This window comes from Nerophis ophidion, linkage group LG02, assembly GCF_033978795.1.
Source record: "Nerophis ophidion isolate RoL-2023_Sa linkage group LG02, RoL_Noph_v1.0, whole genome shotgun sequence".
Lineage (NCBI taxonomy): Eukaryota > Metazoa > Chordata > Actinopteri > Syngnathiformes > Syngnathidae > Nerophis > Nerophis ophidion.
In genome coordinates, this window is record NC_084612.1 from 30919080 (window position 1) to 30944632 (window position 25553).

Below are 25553 nucleotides of genomic sequence, written 5' to 3' on the forward strand. Positions count from 1 at the left end.
GAGGCTTTGACGTGTTGTTTGTATTTTCAACATTGTATACTCCTAGCTGAGCAGTAGAGGGCAGTGTAACCTAGTCCACATGTAAGGTATGCCAGGGATATTGCAGTATCGTAATTGTTTCAAATATTGTGTAAAAACAATCCAATAGGCAGTGACGTGCGGTGAACTAAACACCAGGTGAGTTATACATACTTTTTTTTCTTCTTTTTTTTTTTTCTTTGTTTTTTTTTCTAACTTAAATTTATATGTGCAGCTCTAGTCATTTTTGATTTAGGTTGCACATTAGAGTACCGGGGGTGGGGGAGTTATTCGCTTTCATAAAAACGTTATCTTAAATATATTATGATATGATAAATGTGTCCAAAAAGTATTTGATAAAGTTATTAAATACTTTTGGTCCCATTTGCTTTCAACAAAATAAATCAAGTATTGTGAGTGTATTTTACCTTTCTGCGTTTGTATCTAAAGCAGCAATAGCTATTCTCCATGAAAACGTACTTTGTATGACCGCCTTCATTTTGTCTTAAAGTCCAGTTTAGAGAAGTATTTCATCTTGGATCCAGTATATAATCCTCCATATTGGCAGAAACATTCATTTAATTCAATTTCATTCCAAGAAATAATATTTTTACATCCGACAAAAAAACACCCACAAACGCTGGCTTGCTCTAATAAAAATGCCATGTTTGTTATAAATACAGTTTAAAAAAAAGAAAAGAAAAAAATGCTGGCCTCTGCAGGACAGACCTGTGTCTGATGGCTTGAGCGCCCCCACTTCTCCCAGTTTGACGAGTCAGAATACTGCTGAGGCATTGAACTCGAAGTTGACAATATAACGGCCCCTACCTTGAGACAGAGGTACTTGCTGCCTCAAGACCTGCCTTTTTCACGTGGCAACAAGCATGCGCCCCCTCGCATGCACAGGCCCAATACTAGGGGCGGCATGGCGTAGTGGGTAGAGCGGCCGTGCCAGAAACCTGAGGGTTGCAGGTTCGCTCCCCGCCTATTGACATCCGAGTCGTTGCCGTTGTGTCCTTGGGCAGGACACTTCACCCTTGCCCCCGGTGCCGCTCACACTGGTGAATGAATGATGAATGATTGACTGGTGGTGGTCGGAGGTGCCGTAGGTGCAAACTGGCAGCCACACTTTTGTCAGTCTACCTCAGGGCAGCTGTGGCTACAGATGTAGCTTACCACCACCGGGTGTGAATAAATGATGGGTTCCCACTTCTCTGTGAGCGCTTTGAGTATCTAATGATCGAAAAGCGTGATATAAATCTAATCCATTATTATTATTATTACACACTGAGGCACCGGCTGTGTCTACCTCACTTCTCGTCTGCTGCATTGTTTTGATCAGGGAACATGGAATTTCCGCGATTTTGACCAGGAAAATTATCAAAATATACAGGAACTTCACGGTGGTAGAGGGGTTAGTGCATTGCCTCACAATACGAAGGTCCTGCAGTCCTGGGTTCAATCCCAGGCTCGGGATCTTTCTGTGTGGAGTTTGCATGTTCTCCCAGTGAATGCGTGTGTTCCCTCCGGGTACTCCGGCTTCCTCCCACCTCCAAAGACATGCACCTGGGGATAGGTTGATTGGCAACACTAAATTGGCCCTAGTGTGTGAATGTGAGTGTGAATGTTGTCTGTCTATCTGTGTTGGCCCTGTGATGAGATGGCGACTTGTCCAGGGTGTACCCCGCTTTCCGCCCGATTGTAGCTGAGATAGGCGCCAGCGCCCCCCGCGACCCCAAAAGGGAATAAGCGGTAGAAATGGATGGATGGATACAGGAACCCCACCAAAATCAGATAGAAAGAAGCATAATTATGTTTCTTCTGGGACCTGTTTGAATTCAAAGGAGATCAGTGACCTTTGAATTCATATTCACCAGATGGCCTAAAAACAAGATTATGTTAAATTTTTAATGTCATATCTTGTGTTTAGGTATGTGTACATGAAAGTGAGTCAAAAGTCACATTCTATAATTGGTAGATTTGTCCAAAAATGCATTCCATATTATGCTGAATTTACATTGCAAAGAATGCTGATTATATTTACAGTATTACACCAAACCATTGTATTTGTAAGGCAGAGGTTTAAGACATATCTGATCGATTTGGAGATCACTTTCATCTTGGGCTGTTTGTAACTAACAATTTTTTTAACAGTTGACGAGTCAGCAATGAATTTCTTAGATTAGTCGACTTGTCAAAATTATACTTTTTGTGTATGATCTTATGTACTTGTTTGCGTTGACGACTTGATTTGAACTCTTATTCAAGAGCTATCATAGTCAATTGCAACACAAATAACAAATTACCTGCGACCTAATGGTTTTTATTCACTACTTTGATTCGAGTCATACCAAAGACTATTAAAATGAGACCGATTACCTCCCTGCTTGGCACTCAACATCAAGGGTTGGAATTGGGGGTTAAATCACCAAAAATGAATCTGGGGCGCGGCCACTGCTGCTGCCCACTGCTCACCTCACTTCCCAGGGGGTGATCAAGGGTGATGGGTCAAATGCAGGGAATAATTTCTCTACACCTTGTCTGTGTGTGACAATCATTAGTACTTTAACTTAACTTTAAAGGCCTACTGAAATAAGATTTTCTTATTCAAACGGGGATAGCAGGTCCATTCTATGTGTCATACTTGATCATTTCGCAATATTGCCATATTTTTGCTGAAAGGATCCACGATAAAGTTCGCAACTGGAGAAAAGCCCTGCCTCTACCGGAAGTCGCAGACGATGACGTCACACGTGTGGGGGCTCCTAAGATATTCACATTATTTTTAATGGGAGCCTCCAACAAAAAGGGCTATTTGGACCGAGAAAACGACAATGCCCCTATTAATTTGAGCGAGGATGAAAGATTCGTGTTTGAGGATATTGATAGCGACAGACTAGAAAAAAAAAAAAAGATAAAAAAAAAAAAAACATGATTGCATTGGAACGAATTCCGATGTTTTTAGAGACATTTACTAGGATAATTCTGGGAAATCCCCTATCTTTCTATTGTGTTGCTAGTGTTTTAGTGAGTTAAATATTACCTGATAGTCGGAAGGGTTTCTCCACGGGTGTCTTGACGCGCAGTGTCTCAGGGGAGTCGACGGCAGCTATTGACGGCACAAGCTCTGCTTTTCTCTGGTAAGAACTGACTTGTTAACCATTATTTTCTCACCGAAACCTGCTGGTTGACATTTGGTAGGGATCCATGTGGGCTTGACCGCGCTCTGATCCATAGTAAAGTTTCACCTCGAGGAATTTTAAACAAGGAATCACCGTGTGTTTGTGTGGCTAAAGGCTAAAGCATCCCAACTCCATTTTTCTACTGTGACTTCTCCAATATTAATTGAACAAATTCCAAAAGATTCAGCAACACAGATCTCCAAAATACTGTGTAATTATGCCGTTAAAGCAGACGACATTTAGCTCTGTGTGTGTGTGTAGCGCTCATATTTCCTTAAAACCCGTGACGTCTTGCGTACACGTCATCATCACACAAAGCTTTCAAGACGAAACTCCCGGGAAATTAAACATTTTAATTCATCCATTTTCTACCGCTTACTCCCTTTTGGGGTCACGGGGGGCGCTGGCGCCTATCTCAGCTACAATCGGGTGGAAGGCGGCGTACACCCTGGACAAGTCGCCACCTCATCGCAGGGCCAACAGAATTTGGTAAACTAAAAAGGCCGTATTGGCATGTGTTGCAATGTCAATATTTCATCATTGATATAAAAACTATCAGACTGCGTGGTGGGTAGTAGTGGGTTTCAGTAGGCCTTTAACGTGTGAAATTCCCAGTCAAAGTATTTTATAGAAACCTGCTCAAATGGGCGTCATTCCGTACACTAGCACTAGGGGGCAGCAAGTCACAAATACATTTCCCATTTGAGCCAGCATTGACTCAAGCAATACTAATAAAGACCCGGAGAGGGACAAGCGGTAAAAAATGGTTGCATGGATGGAGGTACACGCATTCACTTTGTTTGCCTCGTGCTTTACGACATTTTATTAATCCACTCACCTCCGTCTTTTATTATATGCATCCATTAAATCTGAAAATGTATTGGTGTAAAATTATTAATAATGTAATCCTATTAGCGACATTTGTGTCATTTGAAGTAAAACGAGTATTATGAAAAGGAGCTGACGAAAGAGAGGTGCACCCTTCTCTGATTGGCCGATTGGTAACTTCCTTCAGTGACGTCACACAGGCCAGGAGGAGGAGTCGAGGTGAAAAGAGAGGCCGAGAGAAGCTCCATCGGGGTGACACCGCGCAGCCTCCGCGCTCGGACTGAGAGCCATCAAAACCATCAAAGACGGCATCCTCTCCTCGGTCCACCAGACGGATACACGGAGAGGACCCCGCACCTTGTGTCCTCACACACACACCCCCCCCCACACACACACACACACAGGATGTCATGTGTCGAGCTACTCTGCCGTTTGTGCCTGGCGCTGCACACCTGGAACCGGAAGGATGCTCTACGTCCACGAGTACATGTGGCGGACGCAGCTGGAGAAGAACCTACTGGATTGGAGTAAGTTCCACGCATGCATCGTTGTTTGTCATTTTGATGTTGCCCCTGACATTACAATAACACTCTCCTATTTTTTTAATTTTTTTAATTTTTTTTTTGCTGGTGCTTTTTCAATCAATGCATGCAAAATAAATTCAGGTTGGCTTGCATAAACTAGGCCCAGAAAACGTCTTGTTATTGTAATAATGGGTGTTCGTCCTGGTCATGCATGTGGCCTGCAATACACCACTCATGCGTGAATATTGTGAGTTATTGCAAAAAAATGTTCAATTATTTGCATTTTTGCAACCTAATCAGAAGACATTATAGCTGTAGGTGAATATGAATGAAATGTGCTGACACATGTCATACATATATTTGGGTATGTTTCTCTTGATTTTAAAGCATGTGCATAAAAGGTTCAATCTATTTTCATATGTGCAGACCTAATAATTGTAATGAATCACAAGAGTACAAAGACGTCTACACCTTTTTTTTTATAAGTGAGTATACATTTGCTACAACTGTGTGAAGTAATCAAAATGCAATTATTAGTGTGAGTTATGTATTCATTTATACATACATACATACATACATATATATATATATATGCTGTCTGTACTTTAAATATGTTGATGTTCTCTGTGCCCATGCAGAAAAAGACACCTGCACGTTCCCTGGTACAATGTGCTCCTTCTGCAAAGAATAGAGCCTGTTCCTGTCTTTGGTTATCTAGCTGTATGAGTGTTAACCATCCGTCATAAAGCTAGATAACCGAAAGTAGGAATGACCTTCAAACCTTCCCTTCCCTGCATGAGTGAATACGCAAGATGAATAAAGAAGGACACCGAGAAAGACAAGTGAGCGTGCTGTGTGTGCAGGTAGGTTTGCTTCAAGTCTAAATAGTGTAAAAATGGGATACATCAAATCAGGTGACGGATGCTCCATGCAAATACTGTTGTATAATCAGTGCAATAACCAAAATCCAAAAGTGTACTTGTCTTGGACAGAGAAGTGTGTTTCGGTCTGATTATGTCAAATATATATGACTTCCATGCAAGTTTAATGGCTGCAAATTACTCAAACTGCTCGGTTTTTCTGCTGCCTGCACCAATTTAAACTGCTAGAGGTGAGGGCTCATAATACTTTATAAAATTATTTCAGTCCAATAAAAGCCCTCATGCATTTTTAACATGACTATACAGAGTTCTAATAAAAAACAGCAGGGTGTGCACATAAAATCACACCCCATAAAGTGAATACATTGTAGTTTTTACCCCCTGATAAAACATGCACAATTTCAGTCCTAATTTATCTCAGTTATTTGTATTATTTTAAATACAATGAACTGGTGCACATAAATGAAGGCCTCACGGCCTGCTTGATGTTGCAGACCATCACTTTGTGGGAGCCATCTTGATATTCTCTCTGCATCTTAAAATGGTTGGGGAGGTGCAAAGCACTTATTTGGTCACTGATGACACACTCTGCATGTAAGGCCTGCTGTGTGTAAGTGTGCCTGTGTGTCTGTGTGTGCGTAGTTTGATCTCACTCAAGGGAAAAATTCATGATGACATCCCCTTAAGGCCTCTGACAGGTTTTTTATAATACAATATATGTGTTTAATATGTATTACTGTATATATTTTATCATGCAACCCTTTTAAGGCAGAATTGCTAAAAAGTGGTCACCAGATAAGAGTCTGATTTTATTCCTAACCAATCAGTGCCAATCTAATAAAAATGCATATATTATACTAATAAATGGTAATATTAATTAATACAAACACATTTTGTTTGACTATTTTTTTGTTGCATGGACTGACGTGTTATTTAGTTTTTTTTCACATGAATGTTTTATTTCAGGGTCAACATGAGTAATTATGACATCCTTTAATACATCTTAGAATTGATATTCAAAACTATTTAATCATTACTCTATTATCTATAAATAAAAGTGTATATGTTTATTACTACTTTGTGTGCATTTATTAATTAATTTACTAAGAATGGTTTATTTTCGATAATGATACTGTCTCACTAATAAACTCCATTAAGGTAACTTTTGCACTTTTGCTGATTTTATTTTATTATATATGTCTATATTTGTATTTATAATGTATTTTATATTTATATTTCATCATGCAAATTCACGTCTTGATACTTTTCTCCATATTACACTTTATTTTGTTTAATAGAGAACCGTTAACCCCCAGTCTCATTATAGGAGATAATGTTAAAAGTACATTTTTAATCTCAAGATACGAACAGAGGTTTAATGAATTCAAATTATTTTTTGTTGCATGCATTAAATGCAAAGTGATGCACTTTTGTGTATCCAAACAAGTAAGTAATTGTTTTATTTCAAATCGGGACTAAAGCAAGAAGCAGGCCCTTTGTTTCAGTGCAGAAGTTTCGAGAAACCTGTAAATTAGAATATTTTTCTAATATAATGGTCTTTATTTGAGTCAGATTTCGTTTGATGGTGCGTTTGTGTGTAAAATAAAATCGTGGAAACGACGTTTCAGACGAACACACGGAAAGTAAATAAAGATAGGTTAATACAACGAAATGTTTTTTGCTATGTTGCATCCGAGTTAACATTCATTTTAAAAGCAAAGAAAAGGTGAGAAAAAGGAACACAACATTTTGACTTTGCAAAAATAAAATAAAAATAATGCAACTCAATCACATAACTGCATGGAAACGAAGGAAACTGACGATTTAAAGGTACAGTGACATTGTTTAATTAGCGCTCACAAGAAGCTGCATGGACGTCATTTATCATCAAATCTAAAAATAATTGTGCTTAGTTAGAAGGTATATTCATTTAACAAACGTTTATGATTGTAGTTTGCATTGGTGTTCTACCAAAATGCATTAGGCTTTACTGAAAGATGTTTGAAATAGTTTCATTTAGCTAAGTATACAATTTTATACCCTTGCAATAATATACACTTTGTTTTAAAGGGTAATGCTAATTAATAATAATAATAATAATAATAATAATAATAATAATAATGATAATAATAATAATAATAATTGTAATATATGATCATTAATGTGCTCTTCATTCACATTTAAGCCTACAGGGCACTTATTAAAATACTTTAATTATAACAAAATAAAAACAATCTTACTTAGATAAATCCCTTTTCCACAAAATAATAATAATAATTACTAAATGTATTTGAAAAATAAAATGCAAGTGTATTTTTTTACATTTATTTACATGTCATTAAGTTTCTCATTGGTTACACACACAAAAATATGCTTCTACCATATATTGACTAATATATTTGGTTTAAGTCACAGACCAAAGAGGTGTTCTTTCCTAAAAAGGCCTGCACACTCCTTTAATATCAGGACTAATATTTCATCCATCCAGTTTCCATAATTAGTCCTCATCAGAGTCATGTGCAGAGGTGAGTAGAATGGCACGCTCAACATTTACTTTGTTACATTTACTTAAATGGCTTTTTGGATAAATTGTACTTAAGTGAGAGTACAATGCAACATACTTACATGTATACGATCGTTACATTTATTCATGTCATACTTATGTTTGTTTATGATCTTTTAATTACTGCTTTCAAATACATATGTATCTCATTAGAGAGACTTATTTCTGCAGGTACTGTCACATGACTCTGTTTCACCAATTTAATGTAAGCACCAATCAAATGGAGCCTGGCAGTCACATGACTGCACTCAAACTAAACACTGTATAAAGGGACATGTTTACTTACAAATTATAAAGAAGAAAACATTTATAATGTCATGTCATCCGTCAGTAGAAAGGTTCACATTTCAGCCTATACCAGAATCCTACTTCAAACTAAAGAACAATATTTCGGTAAGTTATAGATGTTTTTATATGGTTTAGCTTCGCATACGCAAACAGTAGCGCTGTCATACTGTCATAAATAGCAGTACAATGTGCATTTTTTTTAATACATGCCGTTGTAGAGTCTCTTTGTCTTTCACACACACACACACACACACACACACACACACACACACACACACACACACACACACACACACACACACACACACACACACACACGCACGCACGCACACACACACACACACACCTACTACGGTTTTAGTGTAAGTTCCGATAAAAATAGCTACTCGATAAACCAGGAGTTTAAGCGTTCCCTTCAGATCAGGGATGTCATTCATGCGGGACTCAACCTGTTTGCGGGCCTCATGAGTTTTCTAAGTATAACATTGAGCCGCATTTTTAAAATAACGAAACGGCTGTTCTAAATGTGTCCACTGGATGTCGCAATAGCAATTCTGTTGGGCAAGTAAATAGCAAACCAGGTGTACAAGTATACCAAGCTAGAGGTACACGGTAAAGCGGGGCTGCGACTCCTCCCCCTCGACTCAACAAACAGGGATAACATAAACAATTGGTAAACCCACTTAAAATGATGCATGACACACTGCACACTGATATAGAGTTCTGAAAATTATTGTCTTTTGTGCAAATTTAAAGAAAGTGAACAGTGAAATTGACAAATCAGGTTTTTGATGTATAAACTAGTTTTTAATGCTTTATGTATTTTTTTTTGTTCAATCCAAGATGGGCTGTGACTTCAAGTTTAACTGCTTTGCAGATACACTGGGATTAAGGCTAAATTAATTGTGTTCTTCATGGTGTTTATGAAACTGCACCAATATTTTCCTCAGAATTTTCAACTAACTTGAAGTGTTTTGTCAAGAGGATTATTTGAGATATGTACATTTTCAGAATGTGCTTTTTCAAATGTTGGGCCAAAAGTAAAACGAAGAAAACAACCTGAAGTTGTCTTTATTTTTAAGTTATAATGCAATGATTTTACCCATCCTGCCCACGCGGAAATAGATTTCCCTCCATCAGCCCATTAGCTAAAATGAGTTTATCACACCTGTTTTAGATTGTAAATGACCGTCCATGTCATTTCTCAAAAAGTATCATAATTTAATATTTTACACTGTTAAATATATATATTTAAGACAAAACATACAGATTGTCCATAACAAACACCATGTTCAAACATCAGGGTGTACATATGTGCACTTGGTACCAGGACACCCTAGGCCACAGTTATATAATCGACTTTGTAGTTGTGTTATCGGATTTGCAGCCTCATGTTTTGGACACTCGGGTGAATATAGGGGCGGCGCTTTCTACCGATCACCACCTGGTGGTGAGTTGGCTGTGATGGTGGGGGAGGATGCCGGACAGACCTGGCAGGCCCAAACGCATTGTGAGGGTCAACTGGGAACGTCTGGCAGAGTCTCCTTTCAGAGAAAGTTTCAATTCCCACCTCATGAAGAACTTTGAACATGCCACTGTTGTGGCGATAATACTAGAACTCGCTGTACCACCAGCGGTGAGGGACGCCGTCAACCTGAAGAAAGAGTCCTATTGGGTTCTTTTGGCTCATACGACTCCGGAGGCAGTGGACAGGTACCGACAGGCCAAGCGGTGTGCGGCTTCAGCGGTTGCGGAGGCAAAAACTCGGACATAGGAGGAGTTCAGGGAAGCCATGGAAAACAACTTAGGGACGGCTTCGAAGCGATTCCGGACCACCAGCCGCCGCCTCGGGAAGGGGAAGCAGAGCACTGTCAACACCGTGTATGGTGCGGATGGTGTTCTGCTGACCTCGACTGCGGATGTTGGGGATCAGTGGAGAGAATACTTAGAAGACTTCCTCAATCCCACCAACACTTCTTCCTATGAGGAAGCAGTGCCTGGAGAATCTGTGGTGGGCTCTCCTATTTCTGGGGCTGAGGTTGCTGAGGTAGTTAAAAAGCTCCTTGGTGGCAAGGCCCCCGGGATGGATGAGACCCGCCCGAAGTTCCTTAGCGCTCTGGATGCTGTGTGGCTGTCTTGGTTGACAAGACTCTGCAGCATCGCATGGACATTGGGGGCGGTACCTCTGGATTGGCAGACTGGGGTGGTGGTTCCTCTCTTTAAGAAGGGAAATCGGAGGGTATGTTCCAACAATCGTGGGATCACACTCCTCAGCTTTCCCAGTAAGGTCTATTCAGGTGTACTGGAGAGGAGGCTACGCCGGATAGTCGAACCTCGGATTTAGGAGGAACAGTCTGGTTTTCGTTCTGGTCGTGGAACTGTGGACCAGCTCGATACTCTTGGCAGGGTCCTTGAGGGTGCATGGAAGTTTGCCCAACGAGTCTACGTGTGCTTTGTGGACTTGGAGAAGGCATTCGACTGTGTCCTTCGGGAAGTCATGTGGGGAGTGCTCAGAGTGTACGGGGTAACGGACTGTTTGATTGTGGCGGTCCGTTCCCTGTACAATGAATGTCAGAGCTTGGTCCACATTTCTGGCAGTAAGTCGGACACGTTTCCAGTGAGGGTTGGACTCCGCCAAGGTTGCCCTTTGTCACCGATTCTGTTCATAACTTTTATGGACAGTCAAGGCATTCAGGGGATCCTATTTGGTGGCTGCAGGATTAGGTCTCTGCTTTTTGCAGATGATGGGGTTCTGATGGCTTCATCTGGCCAGGATTTTCAGCTCTCACTGGATTGGTTCTCAACCGAGTGTGAAACTACTGGGATGAGAATAGGTACCTCCTAGTCCGATTCCATGGTTCTCGCCCAGAAAAGGGTGGAGTGCCATCTCCGGGTTGGGGAGGAGACCCTGCCCCAAGTGGAGGAGTTCAATACCTCGGAGTGTTGTTCACAAGTGAGGGAAGATTGGATCGATAGGCGGCGTCTTCAGTAATGCAGACACTGTATTGATCAGTTGTGGTGAAGAAGGAGCTAAGCCGGAAGGCAAAGCTCTCGATTAACTGGTGGATCTACGTTCCCATCCTCACCTATGGTCATAAGCTTTGGGTTATGACCGAAAGGATAAGATCACGGGTACAAGCGGCCAAAATGAGTTTTCTCCGCCGCGTGGCTGGGCTCTCCCTTAGAGATAGGGTTAGAAGCTCTGCCACCCGGGAGGAGCGCAAAGTAAAGCCGCTGCTCTTCCACATCGAGAAAAGCCAGATGAGGTGGTTTGGGCATCTGGTCAGGATGCTACCCGAACGCCTCCCTAGGGAGGTGTTTAGGGCACGTCCGACCAGTAGGAGGCCACGGGGAAGACCCAGGACACTTTGGGAAGACTATGTCTACCGGCTGGCCTGGGAACACCTCGGGATCCCCTGGGAAGAGCTGGACGAAGTGACTCGGGAGAGGAGAGTGTGGGCTTCCCTGCTTAGGCTCCTGCCCCCGCGACCCGACCTCGGATAAGTGGAAGAAGTTGGATGGATGGATGGATGGATAAAAATTACTGTTATTTTTCAGACACGGTCGAAAATAAACTTCTTCAACAGTATATGGATTCTCCGGTCACAACATTAGGTACAACTTATGATTCATTAAAAAATTGCATTTGCCGGCATCTACTTTGTCCTACCTTCAATCGTCTTTTTTTTATTGGAGTTTAGCAGCTAATCCAAATTTTTACTTACTGGTGACAAAACAGTCCCCTGTAAAAAGTAGCGGACAAATGAACATGGAAATATTTATTTTATAGACATCAGAGCAGGGGGGATAGCATGAGATGAGAAGGAATGACACAGGAAGCTGCAGGCAAAAGTCCCAGCTTAGCAGACAGGGAGGAGACTGGCTGGAAAGTATTCAGAGCGCTTTACACTTTATGTTACAACTATTTTCCAAAATGAAATATATTAATTTTTGTCCTCAAAATTCTACAAACAATAATGACAATGTAAACATTTTTATTTAATTTTTTTTGTTTTCAAATGTGTTTTATAAAAAAACAAAATCGCAAAGACATACATATCCACAGCCTCTGCTCAATATTTTGTTGTTCGCTAACCATCCAACCGGATGGATCTTGAGAGGTGCTGCACAGAGGAATGGGCAAAACTGTCCAAATATAGGTGTACCAAGCTTATGGCATCGTATTCAAAAATACTCGAGGCTGTAGGTGCTGTTAATGCTGCATCAACAAAGTATTGAGCAAATGTTGTAAACACTTATGTGATTTGTTTTAAGCTTTTTTAGTTTGAAATAATATACCATGAACTAAAACATTTTCACATTGCCATTATGGGGTATTGTCTGTAGAATTCTGAGGACAAAACTGTAATAATTCAATTTTGGAATATGACATTAACATAACGAAATGTGGAAAAAATTAAGTGCTTTGTACACTTTCTGAATGCCTGTACACTAGAAATGCACACATCCATGCTGTATGTCTGCCACACCGCGATGTCCCACTGTGCCCACTGTTCAGAGGCATCCAAAACAAACACATTAATTGTATTCTTTGACGCTTTGGCTTTGTTTAACATGATTATCCAACATTGTAACAGCTTTTATAAGTCAGAAAATACATCAGACTCATAAAAATTATCATAGGTCCCTTTTTAAGTTTTTGTTCAAAAATATATATCCACAATGATGTCTCTTGTATGGATCCCTGTGTTATTTCCAATCAAGAAAAAAAAAAATGAGTGATTTTGATCCTGACAATACACACACACAGTATATTACTTAATCATTTTGAATCAATTTCCACGCTCAGTGTGGTGTCACGTTCTAATTAGACGATACTTATTGACTTTACAGTACCTGCTAGTTATGGTTACTGTTAGTGATTTACACAAGAAAATACATCACTTACCGTACATTGGGTTATTATCAAATGCCTTTATTGTTTCATAGTATGTGTTTGTGTGTAGACCGGGAGAAAGAGAGAGAGAGAGAGAGAGAGAGAGAGAGAGAGAGAGAGAGAGAGAGACAAAGAGGGAGAGACCTGTTGGTATACACTTGCCACATTGTGCATATTATCATTCTGAATGAGACTCTGCCCCACAATGGCGGCTTTGTGCATTGGCCACTTGACCAAGGTCAGCCAGCGTTGTACGCGCGCGCGCGCGTGTGTGTGTGTGTGTGTGTGTGTGTGTGTGTGTGTGTGTGTGTGAGAGAACTCTGCAAGGAAGTCTGCAAGGAGGTGGGAACCAGGATCCAGACAGCAGCAGACGTCTGTGTCACTGTCTACTGAAAAAGTGACCCTTTTGTCTTACCGCCTCTTTATGTTTGTGTGAGGCTTTCTCACCATGTGTGATGCTCTGTGTGCATCTACTATGTCACATCACCGTCTGAGCTGGATCCGTACAAGCGGCGTTAAATCAAGTAAATGTACTGTTTATGTGCAAATCATGATGGAATATAAACATATGAGCATCAAGTAGTGTTCATTTTGACTTTCATAAGAAATGGCTCCAACATTCAGAAGACAGCATCATTCTAAAAATGTCTGTCTGACACAATGGCCCCAAAGCAGGTAGACTGTAGAAGAAATAACACATCACTATATCCAAACTGTGTTTTTATGGCTTCTTGCGCATCACACATTGCACAAAAATAATAATAACAATAAATATAGATCTTACTCTTCTCACATTTATTCAAATAGATTGAGTGTGGTTCCACTTCCATCCATCCATCCATCCATTTTCCTACCGCTTATTTCTTTTGGGGTCGCGGGGGACGCTGGTGCCTATCTCAGCTACAATCAGGCGGAAGGCGGTGTACACCCTGGACAAGTTGCCACCATTCCAGTCATGTCAAACTGTAAACATTTTCATTGTAAATTCAAAGAAAATTACTGGCTAATAATTGTATTCCTTTCACAGTATCATTAACAGTAATTTACTGTGAAGTTAAATGCTGTGAAATAAAAGGGTGCTGTAATTTTACAGTCATTTGATGTAAAGTTACAGCACATTTTGATTACACTATTTTACTGTGGAATAAAATAATACGATTAAATGATGTGAAATCTTTGTGATTTAATACACACTACAAATTACTGGCTAATAATTATATTACTTGGACAGTAACATTTACAGCAATTTGCTGAGATTTGGCTATTTACTGTAACCCAGAGCTGTGATTTTACAGTCATTTCCAATAAAATTACAATATACAGCACTTTGGAAAAGTTTACACCGCCCTTTTACATATTTTGTCACATTACAACCACAAACTGTATGTTTGTGGAAGACCAACACGTGCCATACAACTGTGATGTTGAAAGAAAATTATAAATGATTCAAAAACTGTTTTTACAAATACAAAACTGAAAAGTGCTGTGTACAAATATATGCAGCCCCCTTTTTCTCTCAGTGTAACCTATTGCCTTCAGAAGTTGCCTGATGATTGCTACTGACTAAATAGTGTCCACCTGTGTGTAATATTGGTGAGCAAACAGCATCATGAAGTCTAAGGAACACACCAGACAGGTCAGGGTTTAAGTTGTGGAGACGTATAAAGCGTTAAACGGCTTTAAATTATTTCCCAAGCGTTGAGCTTGTCCCGCAGCACAGTTCAATTCATCATTTGGAAATTGAAAGAGTATGGAACAACTTTGAACCTACCAAGACAAAGCTGTCCATCTAAACTTATAGGCCAAACAAGGAGAGTACTGCTCAGAGATGCAGCCAAGATTCCCCCACCAGTCAGGTGGGAGAATCTGTCAATAGGACAACCGTTAGTCGTTCATTGCACAGTGAACCTCGTCAGTGGTTAGAGTGTCCGCCCTGAGGTCGGTAGGTCGTTAGTTCAAACCCTGGCCGAGTCATATCAAAGACTATAAAAATGGGACCCATTACCTCCCTGCTTGGCACTCAGCATCAAGAGTTGGAATCGGGGGTTAAATCACAAAAAATAATAACCGGGCGTGGCCACTGCTGCTGCTCACTGCTCCCCTCACCTCCCAGGGTGATGGGTCAAATGCAGAGAATAATTTCGCTACACCTAGTTTGTGTGTGACAATCATTTGTTCTTTAACTTTAACACAGATGTGGTCTTTAGAGAGTTGCAAGAAGAAAGCTATTATTTAAAGAAAACCAGACGAGTTTGCCAGACGCCATGTTAGGGACACTGCAAACATGTGGATAAATTTTCTTTGGTCAGACCAGACCAAAATTGAACTTTTTACCCAAAATGCAAAACAGTATGTGTGGCAGGGAACTAACATTACACATCAGTCTGCACACACTATAACCACAGTCAAATATGGTGGTGGCAGCATCATGATCTGGGGGTGCTTCTCTTCAGCAGGGACTAGGAAGATGGTCAGAGTTGATGGGAAGACGGAGAGGGACAAATACAGGACAGTGTTGGAAGAAAACCTGTCAGAGGTTTACCTTCCGGCAGGACAACGACCCTGATAATAAAGCCAGGGCTACAATTGAAAAGCTTAAAACAAAAGATATTCATGGGTTAGAATGTTCAAGTCAAAGTACATATCTAAACCCAATTAAAAATGTGTGGAAAGATCTGAAAACTGCTGTTCACAAACACTCTCCATCTAATCTGACTGATTTTGAGCCGTTTTGCAAAGAAGAATGGGCAGACATTTCAGTCACTAGATGTGCAAGAGCTGGTAAAGACTCTAAAAGACTTGCAGCTGTCATTGCAGCAAAAGGTGAATCCACAAAGTATTGACTCAAGGTGCTGCATACTTTTGGACAATGCCCTTCTCACTTTTGTATTTGTAGAAGAAAAATTAAATTATATATCATTTTCTTTCAACTTCACAATTGCATACCACTTAGTGTTGGTCGTTCCCATAAAAATTCAATAAATTATATTTATGTTTGTGGCGGTGACAAAATATGGAAAAGTTCAAGAGCTTTGGGAAATACTTTTGCTGTATTTGCAGTAACTTCACAATTGCAATTTCATTTTTAATTACTCTCTTGGTTTACCAGCATACCCCTTAAGAGACAAATCAGGAGGAATTTACAGTAAATTGTTATGATATTTCAGAGGACTATGATAATGACTAAGGATGGGAATTTTTGCCGTTCCTATTCCACTTTTGATTCTGCGTAATGATTTGTTTCTTTATCGATTCTCTAATCGTTATTGGAAGAAAAGATAACAAAAATGTGGTTTAGCATCAATGTTGTTTAGTTCAGAGCTAACATGACCCTACAAAACCAACAGTGAGGTCTTAAAAGGCACATAGCATAGAACCACTATTTTAAAAATACAATTTTTTTAAATCTGTAGAATTTACCAAAATAAAATATATGTGACAATTACACAAGAATGTAACATTTCATAACATTTTTAAAACTTTTAAGAATCTTTGTCATCCAACTAGAAAATATACCATGTAAATGTTTGTGTAGATTTACAAGGTGAAACTAATATAATGACTTAGGCTCATGCCTCACAAAATATTTCAAGCCTTTATTTGATATAATATTATTGCTTACAGCTTAGAAAATGTGTTTAAACTGTAAGCCAAATGATCATCAGGTTGTATTAAATAGAGGATTAACATACAGTATGTCACATTGCATGTAATGAGTTGATAAAACTTACGAGTTTCACATTTGAAGTCGAATTGCTGACATAAATTAACATTTACACGATATTCTAGTTGTATGAGTTCCACCTGTATGATATGATGACTGAGCAAAAATGTGGTTGGAGGAAAATCTGCAACTTTTCTCTGACTACAATTGAACACTCCCCTAACGAAGGAGCATTTATTTACCAAATAGTTGTAAGCTTTTGACCACAAACTTAGTCACTGCTCAGTAACATTTGTCCTTCCTGGCAGAGTGGTACTCTTCACTGCCGCGGTGAAAACTTGTGGTAGACGTTACTGCCTACTTCCAAACCAGTCAGAATACATTTCCTCATGCTCATCTAAATGAGAAGGCATTGATTTCAATTTGACAGCTAATAGCGCTAACATTACCGACGGGATTAGTACCGGTTGTATTTATGTCTGATGACTACTGCTGCCAGGCATGAGATTGGCACGGTTCAAAAATGCGACATTCACTGCATGCTGTATGTTCAAATGTTTCAGCACATTGCTCGTATGTCCTCCTCTTGATGAAATAGCTACCATGGAATTATTACAAGTAGCCCTGTTGCAATATTTGCTTGTAAAATGTCGCCAAACCTCAGTTGCTGTCTGACGTCACTACGCACGTTGTTTAATGACATCATCCTCCCCTGTAAGAGAATCGTTTGAAAAAATTGTAAGCGATTCCAAGGAATTGATACATTGGGAAAGGGTTCTAACCAAGAACTGGGTTTCGATTCCCATGACCGTATTTGTAGTTCCTGTAATATAAGTGTATTGTAATCAATTAGTTTTAATGTTACAGCACATTTTGATTACAATATTTTACATTGGAAAAATACTGTAAATGCTGTGAAATCCTGTTTTTTCTTTTAACTCTTACTGTACAATGCACTTTTTGGCCCCATGTTTGGCATCTCAAGTACTGTACAGCCATGAATACACAAACATACTATTCAAGTTCAATGTATGAAATAGAATACAGTAGTTTATTTTAATGCATAGTAGAAATTAAGGTCTTGAAAACATACAATTAAATAAAAGTTTTCAAACTAAGCTTCTGTGTGTGTCTTTGATGTCCCCACACATTTAAGGCATCTTTGCTGCACGTCTACAAATATGGGGTCCTCCACCCGAACTCGGGCCCACTCTGTTTAAATCCACCCGCCGCCACAGCTGCCAATCTTGTCTTAATCCGCGGGATAAACCTGATTATCCTGCGGCGGCTTGTTCATGGCTTTGTAACACTGACGGGGGACCTTTCACATGTCTTCTTTTCCACATGGTTGAGTGGGTCCGAGCTGTTAGGAACCCCAGTGTGGACGTGCAGTCACCATTCATTTTGTTTGAACTGCAACTTGTCACTACTAACAGCACATAAATGGCTGTAATCAATAAAGATGGATGGATGGATAGAGTAATAATTTTGTATATATTTAATACACTCCTAGTCGTGATATTATAAATATTGTGTAAGTGAATGCAAATGAGTTAGTCTGAAATAAAATCCGAAAGAGATACATTTACATTCCCTCCCGCCAGTGTCTCAGACTGCCAGTCAAGTTCAAGTTCACAGGATGAAAATGTCTGCATTCTTCATTCACTATTGCTCCTCCCCCTTTCACCCGCAAGCTCCCCCTAAAACGCCCACCCTCTCCTCTCCTGGCGTTAAGATGACAGAGAGGCCGTGGCGTTGTTATGGCAGCAGGCTGCACGGCCGGGCTATGTGCTGGTGAAAAGGACAGCCTGTCACAGAGAGAGTAAAAGGGGAGACATAGGGTCCCCCCAACAGCTGGGCACAAATGTCCCCTCTCACTCTCACAACTCCAGTGTGGCACCCCAAAAAACACCCGCCCACCCCTTCCTGCCCCCTTTCAAACAGAACCGGGATCCTGGGAACACCGGGAATGTCACATTCATCATCCTCGCACGTCCCTTTCTCACCCCTCCTTGCATCCCTCCATCCCCAAACACTACAGCACACACACACACACACACACACACACACACACACACACACACACACACACACACACACACACACACACACCTTCTCAGCACCTCATGCCATGACGACTACTTTGTGTAAGTTACAAGGGGTTCACATTGACAAACAAAACCTGAAATGACAAGTCTGTGTGTGTGAGGGTTTTGTTGTTGTTGAGGTCTCATTCAGGGGGTGCATGAAAAGCAGCTCATTTGCACTAACTGTATGCTGTTTCAGGGGCTGGGGGATTGTGGGGTTGCAGCCATGGTGAAGAAGGATCCTCATTCTTGCATTGAAGAGTAGTGGATAGGAAAGTTGATGTTTTATTAACAGACAGTGGAAATCTAAAAACAAAACAAAAAGTCAGTAGATTTTACGGTTGAAAAAACAGCAGCTCATTTGCGTGAGTTTTTCTGTAAAAATAACAGTGATATCATATTTTAATTTACAGTTTTTCACTGTAAAACAACGACTGGAGATTTTACGGGAAACCGCTCTCAGCTAAATCGCCAGAATGTTAATATTAAAATAAAATTGGTACCATATTTCCATTTACAGTAATGCACTGTAAAAACAATGAAAATTGATTGGAGCTGGGAAAAAACTAGCAGGTCAGTTGCCAAAATTTGATTGCAGAAAATAACAGTTTTAGTGTTTTTCAATTTACATTAATGCATTCTTAAAACAACTGTTGAAATCAAGGTAAAAAAAAAAGAAAAAGACTGGCAGCTCAGTCAGTATAAATATACCTTGAAAATGCACTGTAAAAACAATGGTCGTAGATTTTACCCTTAAAAATTGGCAGCTCATTCACCAGAATGTTATGGTTAAAATAAAAGTGATACAGTTTTTCCATTTAAGGTAATGCCCTGTAAAAGTGACTATTACATTTACAGTAGAAATAAAAGTGGCAATTGAGTCGTCAGAATTTTACTGTAAAAATAAGATTGGTTCTGTTTTTCAATTTAAAGTTTGTACCCCGCTTTCCGCCCGATTGTAGCTGAGATAGGCGCCAGCGCCCCCCGCGACCCCAAAAGGGAATAAGCAGTAGAAAAATGGATGTATGGATGGATGGAAGTTTATGCACTGCAAAAACGATCATTGAATTTACCACAAAAAAACTACCAGTTCAGTTGCACTAATTTTATTGTAAAAAATTGAAGGGGTAGCGCTTTTACATCCCGATTGTAGCCATTTACAATGATGTACCGTCAAATAAAAACCCTACAATTTATTGTAAAAATACAACTGGCAGTTCAATTGCCATCATTTTCTGTAAAAATTAAAGTGGTTCTGTTTTTCCATTGACAGTAATGCACTATTAAATCGATAGTAGATTTCATGGTGAAAAATAGCAGCTCAGGCACCATAATTGTATAGTAAAAATAATAGTGGTACCAGTTTATCTTTTAAAGTAGTTCAGTGCAAAAATCATCATACATTTTACTGTAAAATGTTGCCGACTGAGCTGCCAGTTTTGTTTTTGTTTTTTTTACTGAAGTGTTCAGATTGTGTGTATTTACAGTGCACGTTTCTGTTCTGCGCATTGCTCTGACTTCCATCTGAACTTTCTACAGTTTGACACTATGAGAGAACAGTATCTATATTTATTTGCATAACTGTAAGTCTTAAGTTTAAGTTATGTACACTTAAGTCTTAACCGCTTGTTTTTGTCTTTTCAGGAAAACAAGCAATGGATGTCACGACACTCCAGATCATCAACTCAGCGTTTTATTGCGGCAACTATCTGTCCCAGAAACATCCATCCATGTTCTAAACAGCGTGTCCTCATTACGGTCACAGGAACAAATCCCAGCTGACTTTGGGAAAAAGGACACATACACACAAGCATAAGTACCAGGTTCATATTTGGTTCTACACATCCATCCATTCATCCATCCATCATCTTCCGCTTATCCGAGGTCTGTCCTACACACACATTAATTATTATTTTTGTAGTATATGAATGTCATATGAATTTCTGAAAATGTGTTTATACAGTGCAATGCCTTGAAAAAGTCTGTTTCTGGGAATAAAACTGTGAAAAGACTAATTATGACTGTGAGTTTCATTGGACTAGTCGTCAGCACCTTGGAGAGCGACATCTAGAGTATATTGCATAAGAGTGTTGTTGTCCTCCAGTGGGGATATTTAAAGATTTATATTAGCTAATAAATACCAGCAGCACACAAGAATAATATGATAATTAAAAAAATGATGCACATATTTTCTTGGTGTCAATAAAGGCAAATACAATAAACAAATAGCAGTAAAGTAACTGCAGAACATGAATAATTAAGTATTGATGTCAATAGAACTCATGGAAAAATGTGTAAAAAAAAGACAGAGAAGAGTTTTAAAACAAAGCAATTAACTAGTTAAAGTTAATGTATTTTTTAAATTAATTCTTGTTTTTTCCTTTATAAATATATTTTATTTCACAACATGAGTTGTACCACAATTGTGGACAAGCTGGAAACATAATGTAATAATTTGCATAATTCACATTTAAAGACTATAATTTACAAATAAAACACAAATATCAAGTGACCCTAAATATGTTTTTTTCCATACAAATATATTTGTCAATATTTGCATTTGAAAATAAGAGACATTCCTTGAAAATAAGTTGGAAAAATAAGGAAAATGGTGGTTGTTCCGTCAGAAATAGGCGTGTTGTTGCTGGTGGTGATTGCAGTTGAAAATAGCTGGGTTGCAATGACATGACCTTGAGGCCCATTCGGACACTTCTGGTTTCAGGCAAAAGTCTATAGGGTCCCATTGGGCTACTATTTATTTACCTGCAAATGGAGAGAATCTATACATTCGTAAGATTTTTTTTTTTTTTTTTAAGCGGAAGAAAATAGATGGATAGATGGAAAACAGGGGTCCCCAAACTACAACTTGTGGGCCGGAAACAGCCCGCCAGCGTCCAAAACCACGCCCGTGGGAAGTCCCAAGATAAAGAAAAAAAAATGTATAAATTGTATTTTTTATTATTATTATTATTTTTTAATTATTATTTTTTTAAATATGTTCTTTGTAATCAATGTTCTACCGCTTGTTACTCTTTGTGTCTCCTAGCCGGTCAGGCAAGTCATATTGTCTAAAAATGCATTTTCCCATCGATAATGTGACATCATCACGCTCGCGCCGCAGTGACGGGCGAGTGCGTGGCAAGTGCGCACTCTTTCCGTCATTTAGTGCGTTAGGAATATATATATATATATATATATATATATATATATATATATATATATATATATATATACATATATATATATATATATATATATATGTATATATATATATATATATATATATATATATATATATATATATATATATATATATATATATATATATACAAACCCCGTTTCCATATGAATTAGGAAATTGTGTTAGATGTAAATATAAACGGAATACAATGATTTTAAAATCATTTTCAACCCATATTCAGTTGAATATGCCACAAAGACAACATGTTTAACGTTCAGACTGATAAACAATTGGTTTTTTTTTGCAAATAATCATTAACTTTTGAATTTGATGCCAGCAACAAGTGACAAAGAAGTTGGGAAAGGTGGCAATAATTACTAATAAAGTTGAGGAATACTCATCAAACACTTATTTGGAACATCCCACAGGTGTGCAGGCTAATTGGGAACAGGTGGGTGCCATGATTGGGTATAAAAACAGCTTCCCAAAACATGCTCAGTCTTTCACAAGAAAGGATGGGGTGAAGGACACCCCTTTGTCCACAACTGCGTGAGCAAATACTCAAACAGTTTAAGAACAACGTTTCTCAAAGTGCAATTGCAAGAAATTTAGGGATTTCAACATCTATGGTCCATATTATCGTCAAAAGTTTCAGAGAATCTGGTGAAATCACTCCACGTAAGCGGCATGGCCGGAAACCAACATTGAATGACCGTGACCTTCGATCTCTCAGAATCAAAAAAACGACATCAATCTCTAAAGGATATCACTACATGGGCTCAGGAACACATCAGAAAACCACTGTCACTAAATACAGTTCATCGCCACATCTGTAAGTGCAAGTTAAAGCTCTACTATGCAAAGCGAAAGCCATTTATCAACAACATCCAGAAACGCCACCGGCTTCTCTGGGGCCGAGATCATCTAAGATGGACTGGTGCAAACCGGAAAAGTGTTCTGTGGCCTGACGAGTCCACATTTCAAATTGTTTTTGGAAATATTCGACATCGTGTCTTCCGGACCAAGGGGTAAGCGAACTATCCAGACTGTTATCGACACAAAGTTCAAAAGCCAGCATCTATGATGGTATGGGGGTTAATTAGTGCCCAAGGCATGGGTAACTTACACATCTGTGAAGGCACCATTAATGCTGAAAGTTACATACAGGTTTTGGAACAACATATATGCTGCCATCTAAGCGCCGTCTTTTTCATGGATGCCCCTGCTTATTTCAGCAAGACAATTCCAAGCCACATTCAGCACGTGTTACAACAGTGTGGCTTTGTAAAGAAAGAGTGCGGGTACTTTACTGGCCTGCCTGCAGTCCAGACCTGTCTCCCATCGAAAATACGACAGCGGAGACCCGGGACTGTTGAACAACGGAAGTTCTACATGAAACAAGAATGGGAAAGAATTCAATTTTCCAAGCTTCAACAATTAGTTTCCTCAGTTCCCAAACGTTTATTGAGTGTTAAAAGAAAAGTTGATGTAACATTGTGGTGAACATGCCCTTTCCTAACTACTTTGGTACATGTTGCAGCCATGAAATTGTAAGTTAATTATTATTTGCAAAAGAAAAAATAAAGTTTATGAGTTTGAACATCAAATATGTTGTCTTTGTAGCATATTCAACTGAATATGGGTTGAAAAGGATTTGCAAACCATTGTATTCCGTTTATATTTACATCTAACACAATTTCCCAACTCATAAGGAAACGGGGTGTGTATATATATATATATATATATATATATATATATATATATATATATATATATATATATATATATATATATATATATATATATACACAGCCGGGCCCCCGGCCAAATTGTTTTGACCCAATGCGCCCCCTAAGTCAAAAAGTTTGGAGACCCCTGATTTAAACCATTTATTATTATCACCAAGAAGTTACTGCTTGCCACAACTTTACTTGAGTTGAGACTAACAGTATTTAGAGAGGAAAAGATCGGAGGCATATCGTGTCTTTACATCTGGTGGGGTCTTCACATTAAGTATTAATCCATGAAAAAAAAAGTTGTATTAATTCGTGCATCGCTAAGTAGCATATTTGATTTACATAACGAGTGCCGTGCTGCTGTGATCGTGACGCTGAGAAAAAAAGATAAGTTTGGTAGCAGTTGATTTCCTGCTACAAATGTTAGTCTCATTTAAGTCATGTCTGCAGTTGTTCATATTTTGTATCATTATTTAGCTATAGATGTCCCCATTGTTCAGCAATGTTTGCTAGCGCTATCACGATATGCAGTTGAGCCTATTAGAGATGTATTTATTTAGTGTATTAATACTATTAAGGATATTGTCTTGATGCTAACAAATATCACCATGGATGCTATAATGTGGTCATCCGTTTCAAATAAAGCACATGGCTTTCCTGCGCGACAACAACAAAGCTTTTTGTCTCTGTTATAAAAATGGACAATGAAAATACGATGAATTGGACCAACATTTACTATATTTATTATTAGATCTTAACATGATCTCAGTTAATTTGCACAACCAGGTCTTCATAGTTATATTTAGGCATAGCAACCACTAAAAAACACACACTAATGTTATCTATTGTCCTGTATGTACGTTCAAACACTACTAAAATAGTAGAGAATAAACTTGATTTCATCATAGAAAGTTTCTCAAACAATATAAATGTTCAAACAAGCATTTTACAAAGTGATTGCTGCAGACAGAAGCATGGTCTGATTTTATTCCACAAGATGATGAAAGTAATATTTTTGAGAGACATTTCCATCGACACACTCTCAATTTTTTCCTGACTTTATTATCTTTATGAGCCACTTCTTTCGGGACTCTATGAAAAGCTCTTTTCTAGCTCTCTATTTGAACGACTTGAACACCCAAGGACAGAACAGCAATACGGCATTTTCTGCTCAAACTCTATACTCATTCTCACTTTTTTTAATGCCACACTCAAGCTGCTTGACCATCATGTGAATTAAGCCGCGAAGAAGAAAAATGGATGTGACGTCATGTGCAACCCTCCTGAAGCCTACTGTCAACACCTGGTGTGATTTTATTTGAAAGACCCAGACAGGACGCTGTGATGTGCAGCAGTATCAAAGATCATTGAGGTAACCTAAGAAAGATAAAATACAGGAATAATACCAGAAACTATTAAAGCAAGAAAAAAAGACAAAATAAAAAAAATTCCAACAAAAAATGAGAGAGTTGACAAGTATGCAAAATACACCACTTTTTATATGATTACTTAATGTTTGTGAGGATACATCAGTGTGCCAGACTAGGTATCATGGACAAACTTAAGTCTCTATTTTAAAGTATACTGAAAGTTCCGAAAAAGTTGAGCGACCAAATGTTCTGCTGTTTTTCATTCATTTGATTCTTGTCTGTTTCCAACAATGAGCGTGATAAGCAGGACAACACATCTACCAATGATGTCCGG

The 25553-nt window shown here is 38.9% G+C and overlaps 1 long non-coding RNA gene across 1 annotated transcript; it reads left to right on the forward strand.

Moving 5' to 3' along the window:
* Positions 1-5297: 5297 nt before the first annotated feature.
* LOC133539252 (uncharacterized) lies at positions 5298-20947 on the forward strand. Its single transcript, XR_009803224.1, has 2 exons — positions 5298-5415; positions 20577-20947. It is a non-coding gene; the product is annotated as an uncharacterized LOC133539252 (long non-coding RNA).
* Positions 20948-25553: the final 4606 nt, after the last annotated feature.